Source organism: Chiloscyllium plagiosum, unplaced genomic scaffold (genome assembly GCF_037043375.1).
Source record: "Chiloscyllium plagiosum isolate Xiang-an unplaced genomic scaffold, Cpla_swu_hap1 HiC_scaffold_5, whole genome shotgun sequence".
NCBI classification, from domain to species: Eukaryota; Metazoa; Chordata; class Chondrichthyes; order Orectolobiformes; family Hemiscylliidae; genus Chiloscyllium; species Chiloscyllium plagiosum.
The window spans coordinates 10,824,565-10,845,431 of NW_028270143.1; the positions used below are offsets into that span (position 1 = coordinate 10,824,565).

Genomic DNA, 20,867 nt, shown 5'->3' on the forward strand with positions numbered 1-20,867 from the left:
TGAACCTATGGTGCTAGCAAATGTTTGAATATTTCAATGGGCTTCTAATACATATGCAACTTTTATTTACCTGAGATTTCATTTGGTGAAGCAGTAGTGTTTGCCACTGAACCAAAACGCCTGACACATTCTGGAGGTCTGACCTCCCGTGGTCAGGGCTTTTGCCTGAAACGTCGATTTTTGCCTGTCCTCGGATGCTGCCTGAATTGCTGTGCTCTTCCAGCACCACTGATCCAGAATCCTCCCCGGTGGTCAGTTTAACTGAAGTGAATGGAATCTCTCTGGATTTCCAGCAGCATGAATACAGTCCCTCTTGGGTAGTGGGTCAGTAGATGAAATGTACTGATTCTTGTGGATTTTTTTAAGCTTCTGAGTTGTTAAAATGAGTTTTCTGCCCATACAGGTGGTAGGCTATGTGGAAGATGTGTCCTTCAAGACAAAGCTGGCAGAGTCCATAATTTTCCCCACTGAGTGCAGTAGGACCATACTATTTCCCCATAGAGTAATGTCACTTATGTTCTCTGAATTCCCATGGTCCTGTCAATTTATGTCCCTTAAGTGTCCTTTTTTTATTTTGAAATGGAGGTTTTTTCTCTGCATAAGCAGCAATATCTTGGTCAATTTAACTTAATACTTAAAACTATAGCCAAATGTACAGCATGGAAATGGATGCTTCAGTCCAACCCCCTCCGCTGATCAGATACTCCAATCGTCTCACCTGCCAGCACCTGGCCCATATCCCTCCAAACCCCTCCCATTCATATACCCATCCAACTGCTGCTTAAATGTTGCAATTGTACCCACCTCTGGCAGCTCATTCTATACATATACCACCCTCCATGTGGAAAAAGTTGCCCCTTAGGTCTCTCTTCCCTAAACCTATGCCCTCTAGTTCTGGACTCCTGTACCCCAGGGAAAAGACTGTCTATTTACCCTGTTCATGCCCTCATAATTTTGTGAACTTCTATAAGGTCGCCCCTCAGTCTCCAATGCTCCAGGGAAAATAGCCCCAGCTCAAATCCTCCAACTCTGGCAACATCCTTGTTCAGCAACACTCTGTAGGACCTTAATATTAAGTGTATAAGTCCTGCTAAGATTTGATTTTCCAAAATGCAGCACCTTGCATTTATCTGAATTAAATTCTATCTTCCACTTCTCAGCCCATTGGCCCATTTGGTCAAGATCCTGTTGTATTGAGGTAACCCTCTTTGCTGTCCGCTACATCTCTAATTTTGGCATCATCTGCAAACTTACTAACTATTTCTTATGCTCACATCCAAATCCATTTATGTAAATGACAAAAAGTAGAGTTCCCAGCACCGATCCTTGTGGCATGTCACAGGTCTCCAGTCTGAAAAACAACCCTCCACCACCACCACCCTCTGTCTTCTACCTTGAGTCAGTTCTGTATCCAAATGGCTAGTTCTCCCTGTATTCAGCGATCTAACCTTGCCATCCAGTCTTCCATGGGGAACCTTGTTGAACGCTAACAGAAGTCCATATAGATCACATCTACCACTCTGTCCTCATCAATCCTCTGTTACTTCAAAACACTCAATCAAGTTTGTGAGACATGATTTCCCATGCACAAAGCCATGTTGACACGGTGGCACAGTGGTTAGCACTGCTGCCTCACAGCGCCAGAGACCCGGGTTCAATTCCCACCTCAGGTGACTGACTGTGTGTGGAGTTTGCACGTTCTCCCAGTGTCTGTGTGGGTTTCCTCCCACAGTCCAAAGATGTGCAGGTCAGATGAATTGGCCATGGTAAATGTAGGGGAATGGGTGGGTTGTGCTTCGGCGGGGCGGTGTTGACTTGTTGGGCCGAAGGGCCTGTTTCCATACTGTAGGTTAATCTAATTTAATCAGTCCTTGCAATTCCAAATACATGTACATCCTGTCCCTCAGGATTCCCTCCAACACCGTAATCAGGCTCACTGGTCTATAGTTCCCTGGCTTGTCTTTACTGCCCTTCTTTAAACAGTGGCACCACGTTTGCCAACCTCCAGTCTTTCAGCACCTCACCTGTGACTATTGACAATACAAATTTCTCAGTGAGAGTCCCAGCAGTCACTTCTCTAGCTTCCCATAGAGTTCTGGGTACACCTGATCAGGTCCTGGGAATTTATCCACCTTTATGCATTTCAAGACACGCAGCACTTTCTTTTGTAATATGCAAGGTGTCACAATCTATTTCCCTACAGTCTATATCTTCCCTATCCTTTTCCACAGTAAATACTGATGCAAAATACTCGTTTCGTATCTGCAGCTCCACCCAAAGGCTGCCTTGCTGATCTTTGAGGGGCCCCATACTCCCCCTAGTTACCCTTTTGTCCTTGATGTATTTGTAAAAATCCTTTTGGATTCTCCTTAATTCTATTTGCCAAAGCTATTAGATTACTTAGTGTGGAAACAGGCCCTTCGGCCCAACATGTCCACACCACACCGCCCTGCCGAAGCGCAACTCCTACATTTACCCCTTACCTAACACTATGGGCAATTTAGCATAGCAAATTCACCAGACCTGCACATCTTTGGACTGTGGGAGGAAACCGGAGCACCCGGAGGAAACCCATGCAGACATGGGGAGAACGTGCAAACTCGACACAGTCAGTTGCCTGAGGTGGGAATTGAACCCGGGTCTCTGGCGCTGAGAGGCAGCAGTACTAACCACCGTGCTGCCCATGGTCTCATGTCCCCTTTTTTGCCCTCCTGGTTTCCCTCTTAAGTACACTCCTACTGCCTTTATACTCTTCTCAGGATTCATGCAATCTATCCTATCTGTCCCTGACATATGCTTCCTATTTCTTAACCAAACCCTCAATTTCTTTAGTCATCCAGCATTCTCTATACCTACCAGACTTTCCTTTCGCCCTAACCGGAATATACTTTCCCTGGATTCTTGTTATCTCATTTCTGAAGGCTTCCTGTTTTTCAGCAATCCTTTTACCTGCGAACATCTGCCCGCAATCAGTTTTTGAAAGTTCTTGCCTATTACTGTAAAAATTGGCCTTTCTCCAATTTAGAAATTCAACTTTTAGATTTGATCTATCCTTTCCCATCACTAATTTAAATCTAATAGAATGTTCTTCACATTTTCTGCCAAAATCTTAAATCCCATTGTGGGCTGCATTTAGAATTTAGCAACAGTTCTGGTTGCCACATTACCAAAAAGATGTGGACGATTTGGAGAGAGTACAGAGAAGGTGTACAAGGATGTTGCCTGGTATGGAAGGTGCTAGCTATGAAAGAGGTTGAGTAGGTTAGGATTGTTTTCATTAGAAAAAAGGAGGTAGAGGGGGGAACCTGATTAAGGTCTACAAAATCATGAAGGGTGTAGAAAGGATAGATAGAGATAAGCTTTTTCCTAGGGTCAGGGTTTCAATAACGAGAGGTCACGCATTCAAGGTGCGAGGAAAAAGGTTAAGGGGGACACACATGGAAAGTACTTTACACAGAAGGTGGTAGGTGCCTGGAACGCGTTGCCTGCAGAGGTAGTAAAGGCAGGCATGTTAGATTCATTTAAGGTGCATCCGGACAGATGTAGGAGTAAGTGGAAAGCAGAGGGATACACATCCTTAGAAATTGGATGACAAGTTTAGACAGTGGATTTGAATCAGCACAGGCCTGGAGAGCTGAAGGGCCTATTCCTGGGCTGTAAATTTTCTTTGTTCTTTGCTTTAATCTATCCGCAATTTAAATTTCTGTCCTGGCACTATTCTTGTAAATTATTTCTGTACTCTTTCCTGTAAGGTGCTATTGCATCTGTAGCTGAAAATGTGTTGCTGTAAAAGCGCAGCAGGTCAGGCAGCATCCAGGGAACAGGAGAATCGACGTTTCGGGCATAAGCCCTTCCTGAAGAAGGGCTTATGCCCGAAACGTCGATTCTCCTGTTCCCTGGATGCTGCCTGACCTGCTGCGCTTTTACAGCAACACATTTTCAGCTCTGATCTCCAGCATCTGCAGTCCTCACTTTCTCCTATTGCATCTGTATCCAATACTGCAGTTGAGGTCCAAAAAGTGTCTTGTACAATTCTTCATCTCTCCCTTACACAAGCCCACTATTAATAAAGCAGAGAACACTGCTTTGCTTTAACTGCTGTTCCCCACTTGTTTTGCTACCTTTAATGATTTGTTCATGTGTATAGAAAGATCCTCTGTTCCTGCACCCCCTGTGGAATTGTATACTCCAATTTTATATGGTTTCACCGTTTAGTCAGAAATATTTGATCATCTCAAATGTCTGCATTGAACCTCAGCTGCTATGTATCAACCAATTCCACTAACCTGTCAGTGACCTTTTGGAGCTCTGCACTGTCCACTGCACAACAGGATCCAGCTCATTTCTATGTACAGTATTTAGAAAAGCAAAGGTCCCAATACTCACTCCTGGGGAACTCCACTGCAAAACACCCTTCATCCTGGAAAAATATCCATTGACTGTTACAGTTTCCTGTTACTCAATCAGTTTTATACTACATTGCTACTATCCCTTTTATTCCATCACTTTCCTCATGTCTGTTGTGTGGCTGTGTCAAATGCCTTTAACAAGCTCATTTATATCACATCAACAGTGTTGTCCCCAAGACTTCGCCTTTCAAAAAAAACTCCCAAGTTGAACAGAATTTTCTTGTTAGAAATCTGAGTCTTCCTTATCAAACCATCTATTTCCATGTGGTTATTAGTTCTATTGCATAATTGTTTCTATAAGTTTCCCACCACTGAAGTTAAACTAGTCTGTAATTGCTGGGATTATGCTTACAGCCTTTCTTGAGAAAAGTCGTAATGTTGGTGAAATAACTCCATGGAAGTTTGTGTCCTGTTACAAGTTGTGTTTTATGTACACATGGACTCTGACCAGCTAGTTCAGAGACAATCCCTAGAGTGAGGAGACCTTCTGAATCCCCTGTTTATATCTCAACCAGGTCTCCCTGATTGGGATTGTTAACCTGGGCCAAATTATACTAATCCCTTCTGACTGTTCTTAGTTCATTTCTTGTATGTTCATGTGCTTACCTAACAGTGCCTTAAACGGCCCTATTGCATCTGCCTGCCCCACCACCCCGAGCAGTGTGTTCCAGATTGCTACGCTCTGGGAGGTGGTGGGGGATTACATGCCCCTCACATCTCTTTTCAACTTCCCTCTCACTTTAATTGCATGCCTCCTAATGGGTGCAAAGTATTCATTTAACACCTCAGCCATGTCCCTTGCCCCTCTCATCACCCATACGCTTGAGCACTCTTGCTTTTTATATGCCTGTAGAAGACTGAGATTCCCCCTTTTCTTTTGCTGCTCATATTTTCTCATAGTTTCTCTTTGCTTCTGCACGTTTTCCTAAATCTTTGGTCATCTGGTTGAGATTTCCATTACATTTTCTGCTTTACACCAGTCATTAGCACACATTTTCTTTATATTTTGTCTTCTAGGTAACCATGGAGGCAGAAAGAGTTTTAAAAAGTAATTAACAATGGTCAATTTCAGGTCATGGTAGGCCATAATTGGGAGACTTAACTCCCTCCTGGCATCACTTGGGCATTGAAGCAATGGGCAAGATTAATTTAACTCCACCTGAACACGAGGTGGCAGAAAGTGGAAATGGTTGCACTAACAGCTGTGTACACAAGACTGAGTGCAGGCTTCAGGACTCCAGGCAAGAGATATAAGGGCCACAAACAAAACAATCTATAGCAGAAGTGAGGTGACCATGATTGACAGTAGCAAAGGGAACTGCAGCTCTTGTGATGGATAGCCACAAATGTAATCATTCCCCTCCTTAGCTGCACACCTCTGGTGTGTGCAAACCAGTGCATTTTCCAACTGACCCATGTCCTCTTTACTGATGTTGACTAATACATCAAAATTACAACTGGTGCATTTGCTGACTGAGGACACTGGGGTCAGAGCCCAGAGCAGTCAGGTAGTCTCTCTGAAATACCATTAGAGAGTGAAAGATGACGATGTAAAGAGACTGATGTCACTCCTATGTGATAGGATGGCTTCCTCCTGTTACCCACCAGAACAGAGACGTCCTCTTTCCTGCGTGGATGCCAAACCTTTGACTCCATTCCTTCATTTCAAAAGAAAAATGGATGGACATTTAAGGGACATAAATTGACAGGACCATGGGAATTCAGAGGGAGAACGTAACTGATTGCATCGCTCTGTGGGAAAACAGCATGGTCCTAATGGGTGAAATGGTTATCTTTGGTGTCATAAATAACTATATCTCTATAAATGAAAAACCTGACATTGTACAAGTACATGATTAGTTCTGCAGAGCCAGTGAGTTTTTCCATAAGTAGTTATGAACTTGATCCCACCAACTGGTATAAGAACCAGGCAGGATCCCACTGAGACTATCTTGCTCATCAGTTTTCAATTTTGGAGGCTGGTGAAGGTGATAGATTCTCAGCAGAGTGCAGATAGAGCAAAATATGTGGTACTATACGTGACTCGGCCATACTGGAGAGGAGGAAGAAGAGTGGAAAAGAATTTGTGATGGGAATCTATAGTGATGGGGATCAGTGTTTCTGCAGGAATAAATGTGATTTCAGGATAATGTTGTCTCTTTGTGCCAGGGTCAAGGATGTTGCAAAACATCCTTCTGTGGGAGGATTGATGAAGGCTAAGGTACGAAAAGCAATGATGTTCTGAAAGCAGATTTTAAGGAGTTAGGAAGGAAACTAAAAGCAGGACTTCAAGAGTAGTGATCTCTGAATTACCTCTAGTACCATGTCCCAGTGAGGCTTGATCGATTGAACATATGGCTGGAGAACTAGTGTGCGAGGGAGGACATTGGATTTCTGAGGCATTAGGACAGATTCTGGGGCAGTTGGAACCTGTGCAAATTGAATGGTTAACAAGTAAACATGACTGGGTTTGAAATCCTCACTGGGAGATTAGCTTGAGATGTTTTAGTCTAGCTTATTAGTCAATGGGAACCTGAGGCATTGCACAAATTGGAAGGAAATACAGCCGATAGTTGGAAGCAAAAAAATGGGGAAGTGAAATAGAAAGCAGCTGAAAGGAAGGCAAATATCAACTGAGCTTAGGATGTGGCGACAGAGAAAGAAAGAAAATAGAGGAGGAGGACATTTGACTCTTTGAGCTGGCTTCACAATTTAATATGATCATGGGTGATCAGTCAGTACCCTGTGCCTACTTTCTCCCCATACCCTTAGATTCCTTTAGCTCTAAGGACTATCTCTAACCCCTTCTTGAATAGAATAGTTTCCCAATTGTGTAAATTGCACACTTAAAAGATTCCTCAAATACAACAGCATTTCACTGGATACTTCATCCATGCTAATAATATGCTTTACCTTGCTGTTTTATGAAGAATTACTGTTTTTTAAAAAATATTTTACCTTATACCATCCCTAAACCTGAAACATTTTAATTCCTTAACTTTGTTCCTATCATTATTACTCAATGTCAAGGTACAGTTTCAGCCAGTGTATTCCACATACCACAGACATGTATCTGCATTCTAATACTGCACAATTAAAGAATTGAATGAATGATAAATGATGATTTATTATCACTTGTACTCTTCAATTAATAACACAGCAAAATACAGTGAAAAGCTTCAACTATCTCCACAATCTGGCACCATTTGAATTAAAGAATAAAAAGGTAAAGCTGAAAGAAAGTCCATCTTCATTCCACCATGAATCCGGAGCCCTGAGCCAGCTCACCAACTACACTGTGCCAGACCCACCAACATCAGAGTTGCCATCCTTCATGCACCATCTCTTTGTCACTGGACTCACACCCTCCCACAACCAGAATCCCCCAGCCCCATTGTCACTGTCACCACCACACTGATAACCAGGAGACCTTGCTGCAGGCTACTGCAACCAGGAGACCCTAGCTCTGCTGATGTCACTGACTTGTGACACCGAGGATCCCCACTCTGGGTATACCACACCAGTGCTGCCTCACCAATCCCTGGAATCCCCGCTCTGGGCATCTCACAACAGAGAGTCATCTCTTCCATGTTTATTATACCACCTGGGCCAGGTCAGAGTGTAATGCTACTTTGAATCACACCTGAAACATCAATTGACTACCATCCTTCATATATCTGGGGTTCATTCTTTTATTGCAAGTCTCAACATCCCTTTGCTTCTCAAAATTGTCCAATGCATTTCTGTTCTCATTTCTCTGTTAAAATGCTTCTTAGATCCTGTCACCTCTGATCGTACATTAACAATCTTGCCAGTCCACTAATGTTGCATCATGTTTAGTCATGTGGCAATTATTCCATTGCACCATGAATGAATGAGCTGGTTGTGCTATGCAAATATGTTGAACAGGTTGGGGTTGTTTCCACAAAAGCTTTCTAATTTCACTTGCCTTTTTTTTTGCTTCCAACTATCGGCTGTATTTCCTTCCAATTTGTGCAATGCTTCAGCTTCCCATTGACTGATAAGCTAGACTAAAACATCGGAGAAGAGTGAGGCATGATTTCATTGAAGTGTATAAGATCCTGAATGGACTTGATGAGGTGGATGTTGAAAGAATGTTTCTTACTGTGGGTGAGTACAGTCTGGAGAGCACTGTTTTAACATTAGATTTGCCCTTCAATGACAGAGCTGAAAGGATTTTGTTTTTCTCTCTGAGGCACGTGTGACTTTGGAACATTTTGCCTCAGAAGGCAATGGAGGTTGGGATCATTGAAGACTTTTAAGGCAAAGGTAGATAGATTCATGTTAGACAAGGGAACCAAAGGTAATAGGCGAAGGATGAAAATGTGTAATTTGGAACGCATAAAGATTAGCCATGATTTTATTGATGATGGAGCATGGCTGAAGGGACAAATAGTCCAAAAAGGCTTGCCATGTCATGGCTGGTTTCAGTAGAGTTTTTGTGTGAATGATTTACAGGATAATAGATCGCAGTTCCTGTGGCCGGTGAGTCATGAAAATTCAGCTCACAAGGAAAGACTGATAAAACAGCTTTTCACATGCAAACCAACCTGGGTGCTGATATCTTACACGTAAATAGAATATAATAAGTTAAATGAGAAGTGTCAATCTGGAATATTACATTCAATTAAATTTCAAATGTAGGACAAATGGCCATAAATTCAAATTCGTAAAAGGTGAACTCAGGACTGATACCGAGAAGTTTTTCACAATGTGGAAACAAATAAATTGAATGAACGCTTGGTTAACAACAATAAAGCTTAAAAGCTCTGGAATCCTTTAAGAACCAATTGGATGATTAAACATGACACTGCAGGGTCATAATGGATTGATGAACTAATAAAGGCTGAATGCTATTCCTCATTTGTAATCATCCAGTGAGCCTCTAACTCACTGTGAATTACATTTATTTTTTAAAAAGTGAAACTTTAAAACAAACAATGACTCTGCACATGTTTGGGCCTTTATATGCTTGTTTGATTTGTAAGGCTACTGATCGGAAACGCGGTGGAATTATTCACATGAATTTAACTTTGGATCAGTCTGATTGTCAGCTCAGAGCCACCCAATTCTGGGTCACAGTATTAGCTGTTGGACATTCAAAATGGTTTATATCTTGGATCGTTTTGGGTTGGAAGGGCACAGCAAGCCAGGCAATATCAGGAGGTGGAGAAGTCCCATTATGTAGTATTGACAATGATATAACTACCGGCTAGTACTTGAGGTTTGAGTATTTATTCTTTCATTTTACCTGATGAAGGGGTTGCACCCTGGTGTCATGTGACTTCTGACTTCATCTGTCATTGTTCTGTGATCCTCCAGTACAATAAATAGATGGATAGAAAATTCACTAATATATTGAAAAAATTAATTGAAGGTTCTTCTTTCATTTAAGCTACTTTTTCAATCAACAATGTCAAATTACCCCTGTGTTGAAATGACATTAAATTATATTATAATGAGTTGCCCTCATAGTTTAAATAGAAAAGTAGTAGGGTTGAGAAGAGACACAGTGCATCTGTTAGAAATAAAACAATCATTGTTTAAGGCCTATAATGCCTATCTGGAGTTATTCCAGGGTGTTCCACTCATCTCAATCATTGCCTGAAGATCTGACAATAATTCACCCCTTCAACATTACTCTTTTTTTAAATAATATTTTTATTGAAAATCTTTTTAAATCTTTTATAAAACATCTATATACAAAAAAAGAATAACACCATCAAAACAGAAAAAAAGAAGCAGTACAACAAAGCCATAACGCGGTATTATTATTAATGAACGGCCAGAACAAATATACCTACTTAAACTAAACTATAAACATATTAAATAAATGCTAACTTAAACTAAATTCAAATAACTTAAATTGAATAATACCTCACTACTTTATTCTATCTCACTCACCACATCTCCACTGAGGCTCCCATCCCTGGGATCTCCATCTACATTACCCGTATTCTTTTTACCCAGTCTCCTCGTCCCGGTGCCCTACGGGCACTCATACTCATTCCCACAGCTATACCATGGCCCTAATTAATATTGCTGATAAGTCAGCATCAATATAATTTAGAAAGGGCCGCCACGTCTTGTAAAACTGCTTGTTTTGCGGTGCACCATATTTGTGAGGTGGTCTTGGGGGAGATGCTCCATCACTAGCCCTTACCATCCCATAAGACCTGATTGTTTTTCTGATGTCCAGTTCACTAAAATGTTCTTCCTCACACAGTGGGTAAGAATGTTACACAATCTCTTTCTGTGGTCCCCCAGAAAGAGCAAATTTGGCAACCCCAGAAGAAGCAATACCGGATCCCCATTAATTTCAATCCCCAGAATGCCCTTTAGTTCCCTTACTATAGCATTCCAGTATCTCTGGATCTTACTACATGACCAGTAGCAGTGTGTAAGAGTGCCCATACTAATGTTACATTTGGGGCACTCTGGTGATGCTCCTCTCTTGAACGGAGCTAACCTCTCCGGTGCCATATGAACCCTGCGTAAGCTCTTCAATTGCATGGGCTGCGGTCTGTTACACGCTGAAATTTTCCTTACATTCCCCCATATATCTTCCCATTTCTCCGATGAAATATCCTCTCCTAACTCTCAATTCCACGTCTTTCCATGTCCCCCAGGGCACGACCTTTCTGTAAATGTTATAAAGTACTGAGTGAAAGAGCACCCGTACACCAGAGTACTCTTTTCTCCCTGTCTGATTTGTAACACTGGACCAGGAGTGTGGTCTTCGTCTGTATATAGTCGCTTATCTGAGAGTATTGGAAAAGGTCCCTATTAGCCAAGCCATATTTCTAACTTAACTGACTAAATGACATCAGGACCTCCCCCTCAAGTAAATCTCCCAGATAGGAGATTCTCTTATTCTCCGATTCCTTAAAGCCGGAGTCCATTGCCCCAATTTTAAATCCTTGGGCTCCCACAAACAGGATAAATGGTGAAGTCTTAGACCAATTGCCCTCATCTTACCTCATTATCCTCCAGACTCTCACCGTATTTAAAATAATTTCGCTCTTACACTGCTGGGTACGGATTTCATCTTATCCAAAAATAATAAATTAATTAAAGGACATCTTGACGGTGAGGCTTCAATATCAAGCCAAATCCACTCCGAATTCCCCTGTACCCAGTCACCAACATATGTTAACAGGGCACTTACTTGGCATTTCTTCAAATTCAGAGAAAGTGAGGACTGCAGATGCTGGAGATCAGAGCTGAAAAATGTGTTGCTGGAAAAGCGCAGCAGGTCAGGCAGCATCCAAGGAGCAGGAGAATCGACGTTTCAGGCATAAGCCCTTCTTCATAAGAAGGGCTTATGCCTGAAGGGCTTATACCCGAAACGTCGATTCTCCTGTTCCTTGGATGCTGCCTGACCTGCTGCGCCTTTCCAGCAACACATTTTTCAGCATTTCTTCAAATTCGGAAGGTCCACCCCTCCCTCAGCCTGCCAAAGCAGAATTTAGTAAATTTAATTAGAGGACGCCTGTAGCACCAAATAAAGGACCCTAGACAACCATTAAACCTCCATAATACTCGTCTAGGTAACAACTACTGGAGCATTCTCATGGGGTATAGCAGTCGAGGAAAAACATTCTTCTTAGCCAGGGCTATTCGGCCCAACCATGATAACATAAGCCTCCCATCACTGCAAATCCTGTTTTATCCTCTCTAGTAAATGTACATAGTTAGCTTTATACAGCTGGTGGAAGGAAGGGATAATAAAAATTCCCAAATACCAAAAAACGTTTGATGACCATCTAAATGGGAATTGCATTCCATCCTTCAGATTAGGCACCTCCACTAATCCCCCTACCGGCATGGCTTCCAATTTTGTAAAATTGATCCTGTATCCTGAGAAACCACCATATGAATTAATCGTTTGGATCAATCGAGGAACAGAATTCTCCGGATTGGTCAAAAACAAGAGGATGTCATCAGCATGTAGGGTGATTTTATGCTCCCCCACTCCCACCCTTGGCACTACTATTTCAGGATCCTTCCTATTGGTTTCAGCTAATGGTTCAATCACCAAGGTAACTAACAACAGTGATAAAGGACACCCCTGTCGACTACCTCTCCCAATGTTAAAGTTATCTTACTTAGCATTATACGATACTGCTACCCATCTGGCAAAGTGCTCTAGGACCCCAAACCAAAGTGCTCTAGGACCCCAAATAGATACGGCCATTCTATCCGATCAAACACCTTTGGGAGATCACCAAACCCAGGATCAATCTTTGCTGGCATATCTGTACTGTGTTCAGTACCCTCCCAATATTCTTGGAGGAGCAATGGCCCTTGATAAAACCCATCTGGTCTTCATTTATAATTTGGGACAGGACCTTCTCCAACCTCAGAGCCTGCATCTTGGATAGAATTTTAAAATCTACATTCAACAGCGAAATTGGCCTATATGAAGCACATTCTTTGGGGTCTTTCCTTTTCTTTAAAATGAGGGAGATATTAGCCTCCCTAAGAGAAGGCGGCATACAACCCTGTGCATATGAGTTGCTATACATCCCCAGAAGTGGCTCCACCAACACATTTGTGAATTCCTTATAGAATTCACTTGGGAATCCATCTGGCCCCAGTGCTTTGCCAGCCTGGAGATGCCTTATTGCTTCCTGCACTTCCTGTACTGTCATAGGCGCATTCAAAAGGGAAGCCTGTTCTGTATTAATATTGGCGAGGTCCAGATTTTCAAAAAAGAACTGCATTCCCATTGTATGGTGTTCAGGTCCTTCCAACCAATATAGCTCTGCAAAGTATTCCCTAAACCTAATATTGATTTTCTTCAATTCCCGGGTAATCGTACCTGCCTTCTCTCTCACAGACGTAATAGATTGGGAAGCTTGTTTTCTCCTAGTCAAATAAGCCAGATATCTACTGGCTTATCTCCAAATTCAAACATTTGACAAAGGAGATCTCTTTGTGTGTGCAGTGAATTGAGAGCAGCCCGGAGAGCTGTCACCCGCTGCAGCTTATCCAATGACGGCCTATTATAATATGTTTTCTCAGCTACCTTCAGCCGGGTCTCCAACATCCGTTGCTGCTCTTCCCTCTGCCTCCTTCTAGTCATCGAATATGAGATGATCAGGCCTCGTAAATATGCCTTAGTGGCCTACCAAAGTATTGCCGGATTACTAGCCATACCTGAGTTGATATCCCAAAAGACCCTGAACTCTATTCTAATATACTCAACAAATTTGCTATCCCCTAACAAAACAGGATCCATGTACCAGTGACATGCATCCATTCCACTATCCTTGATTTTAACATCTAGATACACCGGCACATGATCCGAAACAGCTATCCGGAACCTCGATTATCCGAATACCAATTATCCAAAATCGGATTATCTGAAGGAGATATCGAGGTCCCAGCAGAAACATTACATCAAAGACAAGTGTCCAACACTGATCATGTCTTTTATTTACAGTGATTAAAAGTGCTGCCGAGAATAGTCCTGGACAAATGGGAGCACAGGCACTGTCTCTAAATGACTGTCTCTAAATGCCCCCGGTGGCGGGAGCAGTGTTGGACGGGTTTTCGGGGTTGGGTGGTGGGCAGTGTTGGACGGAGTTGGGGGCAGGTGGGGGTGGTATTGGATGGGGTTGGGGGGTGAGCGGTGGGCGGTGTTGGATGGGGTTGGGGGGTGAGCGGTGGGCGGTGTTGGATGGGGTTGGGGGTTGAGCGGTGGGCAGTGTTGGATGGGGTTGGGGGGCAAGCGGTGGCAGTGTTGGATGGGGTTTGGGGGGTGAGCAGTGGGCGGTGTTCGATGGGGTTGGGGGTGTGAGCGGTGGGTGGCGTTGGATGGGGTTGGGGGGGTGAGCAGTGGGTGGTGTTGGATGGGGCTGGGGGGGGGCGAGCAGTGGGCGGTGTTGGACGGGGTTGGGGGGGCGAGCGGTGGGTGGTGTTGGTCGGGGTTGGGAAGGCGAGCGGTGGGTGGTGTTGGATGGGGTTGGGCAGGTTAGCGGTGGGCGGTGTTGGATGGGGTTGTGGGGAGAACGGTCAGCGGTGTTGGATGGGGTTGGGGGTGCGAGCGGTGGGTGGTGTTGGATGGGGTTGGGGGTGAGCGGTGAGTGGTATTAGATGCGGTTGGGAGGGTGAGCGGTGGGCAGTGTTGGATGATGTTGGGGGGAAAGCGGTGAGTGGTGTTGGATGGGGTTGGGGGTTGGGCGGTGGGTGGTGTTGGATGGGGTTGGAGCGGTGGGCGGTGTTGGGGGGGTGAGCGGTGGGCAGTATTGGATGGGTTTGGGGGTTGGGCGGTGGGTGGTGTTGGAGCGGTGGGCGGTGTTGGGGAGGTGAGCGGTGTATGATGGGGTTGGGGGTGAGCGGTGGGCAGTGTTGGATGGGGTTGGGGTGCGAGCAGTGGGTGGTGTTGGATGGTGTTGGGGGGTGAGCGGTGGGCGGTGTTGGATAGGGTTGGGGGGGTGAGCGGTGGGCGGTGTTGGATGGGGTTGGGGATGAGCGGTGGACGGTGTTGGATGGGGTGGGAGGGCGAGAGTTGGGCGGTGTTGGATGGAGTTTGGGGTGGGCATGGGGTGGACGTGTTTGGGGGACCGAGCGGTGGGCGGTGTTGGATGGGGTTGGGGGGTGAGCAGTGTTGGATGGGGTTGGGGGGGTGAGCAGTGGGCGGTGTTGGATGGGGTCGGGGGGCGAGCGATGGGTGGTGTTGGATGGGGTTGGGGGGCGAGTGGTGGGCAGTGTTGGATGGGGTTTGGGGGGGTGAGCGGTGCGCGGTGTTGGATGGGGTTGGGGGGGTGAGCGGTGCGCGGTGTTGGATGGGGTTGGGGGGGAGCGATGAGCGGTGTTGAATGGGGTCGGGAGTGCGAGCGGTGGGCGGTGTTGGACGGGGTTTGGGGTGGGCATGGGGTGGATGGCTTTGGGGGGGGGGGCGTGTGGGGGGCAGGGGCAGACTTAATAGAAAACTCTGACCCCACAGAGGAAAGGCATTGAATCGATTGACAGAATAATCAATTATCCGAACAAAATAGTGCCCGCCCATCTCGTTCAGATATTCGAGGTTCCTCTGTATTCCCAATTTTGCCAATGTTCTGTCCAAACTGTCATCTGGCATGAAAAACATGTCAATTCACCTATGGCATATGTGGGGTTGGAATAGAACATGAAGTCTCTCCCATTAGGATGGAGGTACCTACACACATTCACTGGGCCCAACTCTTCACACATGTCCACCAACTGTTTAGACTGCGTGGGCATACCTGCCAGGCCTTTTGGCACCCTGTCAATCTCTAGATCTATTAGGCGATTAAAATCCCCTCCTATAATCGTGTGGCGCACCCCAAGATTCACTAACTTCGCCATTGCATCAATTAGAAATTTAAGAGGGTGCGCCAGGAGACAATATACATTCAAGACACCGTACTCTTCTCCATGTACTAGGGCTTTAAGAATGATAAACCGTCCAGGTTCATCCATAATCTGTTGGACGGGGTTAGGGGGCAGGTGGGGGGGTGTTGTTGGATGGGTTTCAGGGTTGAGCGGTGAGTGGTGTTGGATGGGGTTGGGGAGCAGGTGGGGGTGGTGTTGGACAGGGAAAGAGAGGTTCTTTCTTATCAGTATAGCCATTCCTCTACTCTTAGAGCTGAAGGAGGAGAAAAATACCCTGTCATCACCCCCCTGCTGCAGTTTCAGATGCTCCTTATCAGTTAGATGCGTCTCCTCCAACAGGGCAATGTCCACCCTTTCCTTCCTAAGGCTTGACAAGACTTTCTTTCTTTTAATAGGAGAATGACTCCCTTTTAAATTCCAGATGCACCACCTGAACAAATCACTAGCCATTGTCATGAAGGGCAGCCTGTCTTTATCCAGGAGGAGGGAGCTCATCTGAGGTGCAATGAGCTACAAAGACATTAACACTATGAGATCTAAAAACTATTCCTATAAAAACTGCTATAACTAAAAAAACACTACAGCTAATTGAAACGAATACCCAAATAACCTCCAATTCGCTCGAGAACTTCCCCTTTGCCCATAGGGGGCACCCCTCCCAATCCTTACTACCATCTTAACTCCCACTAGCTGAGGCTGTGCCCTAAGCAATTCACAAATGAGGAAAGCCTGTTATTTACATTCTGAAAGCTAACAATGGCTGCTCATCCCCCCCCCCGCCACTCATCTTAACCACAGATATAGCCACCCCCAATATAAAATCAAAAGGACTGCAATAAAAAAAAGGAGCCCCAGATAATACCCAACTGACCGATACATAAAATAATTCCAATTTTACAACAAAGCTGTGCATATAAAACCAATAACCACAAAAAAGAAAGGAGAGATAGAAGTAAAAAAAATAAAAAAACCCCAAACCACTGACCGCAATAATGTCCCTTCCCCTCCCACCCAGACTCAGGTCCTTCAATACTAAGACTTCACAAATTCCTTCGCCTTTTCTGCGGAGTCCCCCCAAAGGCGAAATGCAACACGGCCGGGTACCTCAAGGAGTATTGAATGTTCAGGTCCTTTAATTCATTCTTGACTTCTTAATCAGGGCACCCCAAAAGTCCTGAAAAAACATTATCCTTGAGCCTTTGTACATTAAAGCTTGTGAATTCCTTCCCAGTCTTCTTGCTGTTTCAACTATTAATTGTTTTTCTTTAAAATGCAGGAGCCGCACTAGGACCGCGCAGAGGCGCGGATCCAGCCGGGACCTGTACACTCCGATCCGGTGGGCCCACTCCCTGCTTACCAGGCCTGACTTCAACTCCTGGGAGCCATCCCTACAGAAAGCTGACGAGGACCTCACCTTCCTCGCTTTCTGGAAGACCAACGATCCGTAAGTTTCTCCTATTTTTATTTTCCAGTTCGTCGACTTGTTCCCGAAGGGCCCGAACCTGGTCTTCTGCAACCTCCGCCATGGTCCCCGATGCTGCCGTCCTCTCCTCCACTGCCTCCATTCTTTGGTCCAGCAGCTGGATTTCCTGTTCATGCTTTATCAGCATGGCAGCTAGTGGCTCAACTGCTGTTTCAATCTTCTCTCGGAGTTAGGCAAACTTCCAGAGTAAATGCTGCTGTCCTGTTGGATTCAAAGGGGCCGACCTGGGAGTTTGAACGCTGGCTGCAGGCACCTCTGGTGCAGTAGGGGAGTGCCCTGTCTGCTGTGCTCCTTCAGGCCCCTTTCCTTTATTCAATTTCATCCTGGCCTCAAAGCTATCACATACAATTTCAGCAGCTCCAAATAGTCAGTAAGTTTAAATTAGTAGTTTTTACTCCTGGGGGTGGTTGGTAACAGGGGGGTAAAGGTCCACCTTTCCCAGTGGTATGGCACATAGCCCAACACAGCAGATAACTCAGACTGCCGCCATCTTGGATCTCCCAACATTACTCTTTTAACATATGATGCGTTCCTGATATTTCAGAATAATTACAGCTTTTGCTTTATCGTCTATCCTCTGCCGACCTTGAGAAGAACTTCGATGCAGAGCATCAGCAGTTTGTTGATGAAATACAGATCAATAAAAATGTACTGAGTTCAGGTTATTTAATATATGAGAGAATAAATATTCAAACATCAAGCACTAATTAATGATTATGTTGCTACATAATGGGAATTCTTTATTGACATAGTCAGAAAAGAGAAGTATTATCAAAGGGAGTTATGTCTACATTGAATAAATAATTAGACAATTACAAATTGGCACAAAACTACCTCAATAAAACATATGATTTCTAAGTGTCTTCAAACCTACAAGTGGTATTTGGTAGTGAGTATAGATTCTTTGAAATTCTATTTTCCTACAAGGTCAAATACCTATTTGTGGCTAACTGCCTCCTGCTGAGACTCCTACTTTAAAATATGGGTTACATCCAGTATTAAAGACACTACCTGCACCTTAAATGTTTCAACATCCATTAAATTTGTGAGTAATGAGAGGGGTGGAGTACCACTGGAATCAGTTGGCTAGTCTCTGTGTTTGTGTTCTGTGCAACTGTGTTCCCCATGTCTTCTGGAAGACAGTGTCATAGTCATAGAGTCATAGAGATGTACTGACAATATAAATTACCGAGATTTATTTTTATACTGTTATTGTGGAGGGGAGTTGGGTGCAATAAAATCACATGCTTTAAAAGGCTGAATGGCCACTTCCTAAATCTTCTCATGTTTGAATGCATTAAAACTTGTGGTTCAGTGTATTTTTTGCAATGCATAACATTAAATACATTATGCTTTAATAACTTATTTTAAAAATAAGTTTTTAATTTTGTGTGGGGTGTCTTAATAGATTACCACATGTGTGTCCTAGGAAAGAAGAGGTTATTTGTTCTCCTCAGAGTTCTCCTCTCCATGCTGAAGATATGTTTTCAGAGTTGCATTTTGTCAACTGTAAAAATTTCAAACAATCTATATGTACAATCAAATGCCACTAGGATGTTTGGAGACACTTAAAAATGATATGTTTTATTGAGGTAGTTTTGTACAACTTTATAATTATCTAATCATTGATCCAATGGAGACATAAATCCCTTTGATAGTGCTTCTGTTTTTTTCGGCGGGTTCACTTATGTTCTTTAGTGGTTGAAATGTTCCATCCCTACCTGGTCTGGCATACATGCCCCACATACTCAAGCAATTGCCTGACCTAGTCATCCTTACTGAATCATACCTAATGAAGACCACCATCACAATCCCGAAGTATGTCTTGTTCCACCAACAAGACAGATCCACCAGAAGTGACAGCATAGTGCCATATTGTCAATAACAAGTTGCCCGGAGAGTGCTCAGTGTCTCTGGAGCCCATGAAGTCCTATGTCATTAGGTCAAAGGTCTTAACTCCACCAACTTCAGGTTTCCCTTGAGCCATTCGCCATCCTGGTTTAGCCTGAGTTAACTGAGTCAACTGAACACTGAGTCAAAGTTCTAGAGCTCACTCGTGAAGAGCACTCTGAATGGGCCTAAATTCCACAGACCACAGAAATTCAAGAAGGCTGTTTTCCACCACCTTCTCAAGGGCAATGAGGGGTGGGTAACAAATGTTGGGCTAATTGACAATTCCTACATTCTGTGAGAGACTGAAAAGAAGACTTCAAGGTTTTTTAATATATCCAAATGATATTAATTTTGTTTTAAAGAAAGAGAAACATCTACACTTTCCCAATGTATTTCTACTTGTAACCACAGCAGAGATTGTTTAATATATGACACAAGTCAGTGGGCTTGCCTCCTCCTTCATAACTCAATTATTATACGAGAATCCATCTAATATTGTTTGATTCAGTTTGAGGAATGCCATTATGTTGGTTTATTTTCTTGTTACATAAGGAAATAAAATTTGGACTATTCCATTTATTATGAAGATCTAATTATTTTTGTACTGAATGTTAAATTTTCAGTAAATAATTAAATATGCTTCATTACTGTTTAAAAAAGTGCTATCATTTAAATTATATGTAAAATTAAACTGTTTGCTGATTGTACTGCTTTTCAAACATGCCTGTGCTCAAGGCCCAGAAATCCACATTTCTCCCTGTCACAAGTATTCTTGGATGTAACAGAAGCTGATGAAGTAGCAATTTAAACGAAACAATCTCTGAGTCAGCAATAAGTTATGAACATGCAATCCAACAGGTTTTATTTTCTTGTCAATACTAAGATTCTAAGAGGGAGGAGCAGGAGTAAGCCATTCAACCAATTGATTCTGCTCAACCATTCAATAAGACAATGGCAATCTATAGGTGACTTTTAACTGGACTTTCTACCTGTCCTTCATAATGCTCGATTGCCTCGAAAAATTTATTTATAATACGAGGTTAGCAAAATAAATTGAAATAGTAATCCTTGTCTTTGGAGCTCAATTTTCTCTCCACTAAAGTGAATACACAGATATTTGAGGCCATTTGAACATCAAGTACAATCACACAAAAAAAATTGTCTAACATAAATATAACAAGAAAAATGTAAAAGTGCAATTTGGTGATATTCACTGATATTCACAGATGCCCTTTTAAACAACCCAATTTCAGGGCGCAATTGCTTTACGTTAATTGAATTTTGAATAGGTTAAAATCAGACTTTGTAATTTTAGTGCAGATATTCACTCATAGATGAATGCTTCTGTTGAAGTAAGACAAATTAATACACTAAATGTTCATCTGCAAATATGATCAACAATATTTTCAAAGCTAAAATTCCTCTTTATATAGCAGCAAGAAACTATTATATATAGAAATCTGCAAACTGTTTAGTTTTTAAATTTCATAGAAGAGCATCATCATTCTTGATGATGAAGAGACAAGTAACTGAATGGAATATAAATGATGTTTGGGAGAGATGGCAGTGCTGAAACTATGAACATAAATTCTCCCCGAAAAACAAATTCCTTACTTAAAAGGGAATAGAAGTTATGACCTTAAACTGACAGCAGAATTGCCCAGTCTAAGGCCTCAGTTGATAGCAGAGTGAAGGAT

General features: G+C 43.3%; 1 long non-coding RNA gene across 1 annotated transcript in view; it reads right to left on the bottom strand.

Moving 5' to 3' along the window:
* The window catches only part of LOC148149871 (uncharacterized), a 120,018-nt gene that overhangs the window by 67,048 nt on the left and 32,103 nt on the right, over positions 1 to 20,867 (bottom strand). The window lies entirely within an intron of this gene.